Here is a 7,189-nt window from a genome sequence, read left to right on the forward strand (position 1 = left end):
TGTGTGTGCCATTAGCACTGGTTGGCCCAAGCAGCTACCTGTTGCCACTTCCTACATTGCCTGACTGCCCTCTTTGCACAAAGACTGCTGCTACCCTCTCACACCAGTGGTACATCAGAGGTAAAGTAAACAGCACGTTGTGAGCATATCTTCAATCAGTCCTTTCCACACACACTAGTTTCCTCTGGAGAACATGGTATTGAAAGGTGTTTTGTTATTTGGATGGTGTTACACAGGGTTTAGGTGTATAAGGAAAAACATTGGTACTACTACCTTCCAACTTTTAAAATCAATAGGTAGTGTAGCATTGTGAGCTTGCTATGAAATTGCATAGCAACAGGCTCAGATTTAATAAGGCCCAGATTTAGTACTAGAACTAAAGAGGAGCCTAAAGCTTTATTAATTGAGAATGCTGATTGAGATTATCTTTTCATACTAAAGAAAACAAACAAACAAAAAAAGTAGCTGTAGACTATTCCAGGAAAAACTTTTTGTAGCCTTGTACTTTTTAAAATACTAATTAGGATGTGCCACCAATTCTAAAGACATTTTTTTTTTCTGAATGGAGTATTTCTGTTAAATACAAGTATGTAGAAAATGTTACGTTTACATTTCATTTGTAGCCCGTGAAGCAAACAGTTTTATCTTCCATAGATGTCAATTTGCAGTGTAGAAGATATTTTATCTCCTGGAAGATCAATGAACCCAGCCACTGCGAAAAGGGCCATGCAAAACCAGATTTGCCAGCTGTGCAAGCCTATGGCCTGCTGTGGTTGCAGTGGCAGCCTCTGGGATTAGTGAGTGCTGGGTGTGCTCCAGTGGGACCGTACACAACAAGGCAGGTCTGGGCAGCCACGCTGAAAACAAGATCTGCTCTGGGGAATCTACACAACACACATCCATCTCTTGTTATAAGCAGCATATGGGGTGAAATGCAGTGGTACTTGGCTGGCAGACAAGTCTCTCCAGAAAGTAACTGTGCCATGGTTAAATGGTGGAAATGCAGAGCGCGGCATAAAGCCGGCTTCTGTGAAATAAATGTGGGATGTGAACAGAAAAAACGATGCCCCCTTCCAGTGATCTTCTCTGGAGGACAAGCTTTTGGAAAACAAGGACATGGAGAGCCCAGGCACCTCAGCTTGTGACTTTTGCTCCTGATGCTGTCAGTTACTCCCCATTTTGCTGGCGCCACAGGTAAGTGTAGGACAGTTGCAAAGAAATTGCATCTTCTAGGCAGATTTTGCAAAAATGCTGGATGTTTTTATGAAGATTTGTGACAGCCACAAAGCTGTCTCAGTTTTAAAGCCAGAGATAGAGGCAGTCATATAATGATTAGCATTCTGCAATTCTTGAGATAAATACAAGGGGGTGGTGTAAGAGCTGACATACCTAATATGCAAAAAAGGCCTTTTCACACCAGCCTGAAAAGGACCAGGTTTTCTCATGCAGGCGTTTCTGCTGCCCATGCAAGGCAAAGAGAAAAAAGAAACGTCTGTAACTGTTTAGTTAGCAATATAACCATATAGACCTCCCCAAAGAATAACATCCTGAAACTGGGAATGGTGTTTTCCTCTGAGACTGAAAATGAGTATCTGGGTTTCTGTCCAGAGCAAAGTGAGATGACAAGTATCAAAGTAAGATCCCTTAATGGCCTCCAGAAGTGAATAATTTGGGCTATGACAATTAAACCCAAACACTACTGTTGACTCAGAAGCCAGATCTCTCAGCCACAGACCTCAAGAACCACAGACCTCTTGGAAAAGTAGGGCAGGGAAAAGCATGGTTCAGTGTTTGTAATACTCCAAAGGATTTATTATAAGCCAGCTCTGGGGATATGTTCTCAATTCAAATGAGACTTTGGACTGATCTGGTATCACTATTCTTTTAAATTTTCACTGGGAAAATTCAGCCAAACTCAAATATGCCTAGAAGTTGCAACAGCTACGTCTTCATTACATGTACTACTTAGATTATAGTCACCTGATAACCTTCATAATTAGCGAGCCATTCCTTCTGGTTCATCAGTAAGCCTTATTCCTAACAGACTTTAATGCATATTAGTAGCCTAATCCTTGTTATTACAAGGATTGTGTTATATACAAACACAACCTTTTGCCTGATACACAGGGAAAAGGTCAATAGCATGATTATAGGTGATTGCCACAGCTAACCCATAATAAAAATAAGTCCTATGTTATATGTCCATGTGCAAGACATGGACTCTGCAGGTAGCAGTCCCTTTGCACAAAGAGGGCCCATTAGGTGAGCAATGCCGCAGATGAAGGAAAGCAAAGTGTACTCATACTTGACAGGCAGTCTTCCAAAACCAGATTCTGACTCCAACAGAGGACCAATGGCTCTTTGCAGCTGGAATTATTTCTGTGCCATCTTCCAACTCTCTGACCTCATCTCTGTCTCTTTTAACAACTTTAAGGTGTACAGAAATAGTAATTAAAACAAATAAATGTGAACCACATAAAGTATTGCACTACACTCTCACACTGGTTTTCTCACTCAATGTAATGCTTTTTAACAGTCTCATTTCTTGTGCTGTGTCTATCACACCATGTGGCATGGCTCTACTAACAAAATTATTTGCTCTGAGAGAGCATACATGTAGAGGGGAGATAAAAACTCACTGACTCTCTGCTGTGACACTGGTAAATTGGTCCTGATTCTCAGAGGGTAAACAAAATGTGGTGCTCTCTTGCACCCAATAAAGGCAACTGGAATGGGGAGTGGATGAAGCAGCTCCTCTAAGACCCTGTCTCCTAGCACTGCTTCTTCTGCCTCTTTCTAGCAAAGACCTTCTTCTATGTCTGGCTTCAGAAGCAAATCTCCAGTGTTGTAGCTTCAAACCTGAAGTCAGGTAATCAATCATCTCCTCAAAATGAAGATACAGGATAAAGACTAATAAAAGATAAGCAGCTAAGATAAATAGCTACAAATTTCTGGAAGTTCTATTGTCTGTAAAAATGTAAAGATCATTATTTCCAAACATTATAAAATGCTGAGAAAAAGAGAGACATCCATGATTTTAAGGCCAGAGGTAACACATTTGGTTATCAGCTCTGCAGGTGGTTGTCTTGATGGTATTGCCTGTCAGGGCAGCTTAGAAATTCCCTTGGGGTGGTAACATGCCAGAAAACTGTTCAGCTGAGATAGAAATGACCAAGAGGAAATTGAAACATTCTTTCACTTTTTTCTAAAGATTTGCTGTTTTCAGGAAAAGGCAATATCCCTGTGCTAAACACAATGGCAGAAAACCAAGAATTTAATAGGAATCTCCATGGAGGTAAATATACTTGCTGTGTTCACTTGGTCTTACTTGATACCCAAAGGTTTATATTCACTTCCTTTCAATTTTATTCCTGACTTGTTCTTTCTGAGTCAGATATTTGAGATATTGAGCTTTCTTTCTCCTACCTAACAGCTGAGATTTTTCTCTCTTCACTCCCACTTTTACCCATTCCAAGTCCTCAGAAACATTTCAATGGTATTTGTTTATCCTGAAAAGTCTACTTCGAATACATTTCAGTGAAATTTTGACAGAAAAATAAGTTGTTTGACAATAACTTATATAGTGCTCCTTCTACCTTTTATTTTCTTTAAAGCAAAAAGAAATTCAAAAACTGCAACTGAGAATTGACGCCTGAATTTGTAAATCAATCTGGCTCTGAACCTTGTTAGCAGCTACGGTACTTTACAGTACACCACAGTAGACATTTGCTATTTCCACTAATACTAGTAACATGCTATAAACCAAAATGTGTTTTTTTATAAAAATGTATTCAAAGCATAGTGCAAATTCAAATGTTCATCAATATTTGAAACCATGGTGTTACTTCATACACAGATACCAGTTACAATGCCAGTAGCAAGCACACGTTCTCTGCTTTCAGAACCAAACTACTAAAAAGTGCAAAGACTGTGATACTCACACAGATCTGCCTTTCTCAGATTTTTCATTCTTATGATTTTCACAAAGAATGAACAGCAGGGGCATTCATCACTCTGCAGAAAAATGAAAAAGTTTATTACCTGCATTAACGTTAAGTTGTTTATGCTTCATAAAACATGCTCTCTCACAAATTCCTGTTGCAATTTTCAAAGCCATGCAGCAACATTAGAAGATGAACTGTTTGCACTACTTTGGAAGTTAAAATCACTCTACATAGAGTTTTAAAAATGGAAAAATTTTGAGGGAATATTCCACTGTGTATATATGTCATTGACAGAAGAAATAATTTTTTTGTGGCACTATTTTGTGAGTGAGGCACCATCAGCACAATGCAGAACAACATGAAAAAAGTAGATGCGAGAAAACAGCTTTGGAAGAGATGCTAACAATACTTCCCCACTCAAACAAGATACTGGATATTTGCAGAAGGATCATTAGCTGAAATGTCAAGTGCAGAAGGAAAGGCAAAAAACAGACCTGACTCAAAACAATTATAAATTCTTGCAGATTTTAGTACCTGAAACTTTAGCTATTGCTTCACTGAAAGCATTACCTAGTTCCTCTCCCCTTCTCTACTAGCAAAATGACTCCACCAAATTCTTTAAGGGAGTTATGTCAGCCCTTTCCTTTTGTCCAGTTAGGAATTGATCCAGGTGAGAAGTTAAAAATTCTCCCATCACTCTCAAAGTATGATAAGCTGACCTTGGTATGTTTTTATGTCTAACTCCAAAAGAGAAGGGCATGTTTCAATGCATGGTTTAATGTTAATGTTTTAACCCCTGTCTGGGTTTAAGTTCTGGGTGGAAAAACTCTCCCCTCACCCCCCTATCTCTGAGAAGTCTCTGCTTTTACTCTTGATGCTGTTTCAGTGGTTAAGGGAAAGGGGAAGTGCAGAGAGGACAGTCTCTTTCCTTGTTTTCTATGCATACTTTCCACACAAAGACCATAGCCAGGTTCTGTTTAAAAAGATGAATTTGTAGATGCTTGGTGTTTCTTTGACTAGATCGGTTAGACATTCACATATGCTATTTCTTAAGACATAGGGATGCCCCATTTGAGATCTGCAAGCATCAATATGCATTTATCTCAACACATATCCATGTTTTTGAAGAGAAGCTCTATAATCTTTATTATACAACCAGGGAAGCAGGGCACAGAATAATCAAATAACTTGTTCATAGCAACCTGAAGGTTAATTTCAGTACTGAGAAGGAGACAGAGTATGTTCATTCCCTGGAACCCAACAGTCTGTTTTAGGGCTTTCCCTCCCACTTATGTCCCATCAAATAAATAAACAAACAAACAAGACACCCCCCCAAACTTCTGAAGCAGATCAAGATTTTTTTTTTTGTGCATCAGTCATGGACAAATATGAAACTAAGACCATCACTATTAATCACTGGTTTTAGGCAGTGACCTTCCTGTGTGCATCACTAACAGGTGGCTGCTAGAACAGCTACCTGGACACCATATATTTTTATAGTCACAGCTGGTAGATGCTGCACTGTGAAAGAGCACAGCTTACATAATGCTTGGGTCAAATAACAGATTCATCCCAAATTCACAGAAAGCTCCTGTGAGGCACTTCAGAATGTTCCCAGCCTCCATGTCAATCACCCACTGTGGCTGAATTTCACTACCAAGACTGCCTCCACAAGGCAACTACTACCAGCAAAGGTATCATTCATCCTTACATAAGTGAATATATGCATGAAATTAGAAATGAAGGCTCACAAGTCCTCTTCTCCTGACCAGAATCCCAGCCACAAACACACCCCAGGCCATCTTCAGCTCCTAGAGCTTTCACACCCTTACCTCACGAGCACTCCAGTATGAGCCCATCCTGCTCCCAGCTGCATACAAGTCAGAGATGGATTGTCACTTCACTGTCAGAGGCAACAGCTGTGATTCACAAACTACCTCTGCAAAATTTAAGGAGGCACCTGCTGAGGAGCAAGTGGTATATCCAAGCCCCACCTTCCTCATTGCATGGAAGGGAAAGTATGAGAAGAAAAGGGGAGGGAGTTTGCTGGATTTATTTGATAGCTAAATACCAGAGGTGTGTGTTTGGGGAAGGCTGTACACACCAAGGTGCCAAGAGTTATCAGCAATTCAAGATAAGGAGGTGATAACACCCAGCACTTATGCATGGATAGCTGTGTTCTAGAAGCCTCAGCAATTAACAAACCAGGGAAGATAATAGCAGCTACATGTAGGCACACAGCCCCTCAATCAGCAAACAAAAGTATCATAAATGACAAACTTTAGAAGGCCTTGTCTTCAACCAAATTGTATTTATTTTCCTTTTCTTGGAGATAGAGGGGCTGAAGTTGCTTACTGGTAGATGTTTCCCCAATTTAATTTGTATATTTTTTAGTGGGATATAAATTTTTCTGCTTTCAGAAACCTTCCAGTAACACAAAACTTCTGAGTAAACCAAGACAAAAACCCCCTCAAATTCTGCAAATTAAGGCACACATTGATTAATCTTAAATGTTAACATCATGATATTTAAAACACAATGCAGTGTCATCCAATTATGATGTAAAAATGACACCAAAGTCTTCAAATTTCTGGTAGAAAATTGTGCAGCAGTAAATTAATACCCATTGTAAGGGTCCAGCTACTAATGTGCCCAGACATCTGTTATGAAGCCACCTCTTCAGAACTGCAGGAGTTCTGAAGGACACTATATGCTCAGAGCTGCCACAACCTGTCTTCCCCTTTCACCCTCACACATCAGGAAAATACACAATAGAGTCATTTCTGGCCTCACAACTTTTCTCTGAATAAAAATTACTTAAGTAAGCAACCATTTTAGGAGTAGGAATCTACCCTCAATAACCTTTCAATTAAAGAGATGCAAAAGCTTCTAAAGAAGTGTGGCAAACAGGTTGAAGGAGGGGATTCTGCCCCTCTACTCTGCTCTTGTGAGACCCCCACCTACAGTGCTGTGCCCAGCTCTGGAGCCCCAGCACTGGAAAGATATGGACCTGTTGAAGCAAGTCCAGAAGAAGGACATGAGGATGACGAGTGAGCAGGAGCACCTGTTAATACCCAGAGTATGGAAAAATATGTCTTCCCCTTAAGTAAACCCTTCCCCCCCACCCCCGCCAAAAAAAAAAACCAAACACACACACACAAAAAAACAGAATAACCAAAAAAAAAAAGCACACAAAACCCCCCTGCAAAAATGCCACAAAATAAACCTAACAAACAAAACAAAAA

This window comes from Motacilla alba, chromosome 5, assembly GCF_015832195.1.
Source record: "Motacilla alba alba isolate MOTALB_02 chromosome 5, Motacilla_alba_V1.0_pri, whole genome shotgun sequence".
Taxonomy (NCBI): Eukaryota; Metazoa; Chordata; class Aves; order Passeriformes; family Motacillidae; genus Motacilla; species Motacilla alba.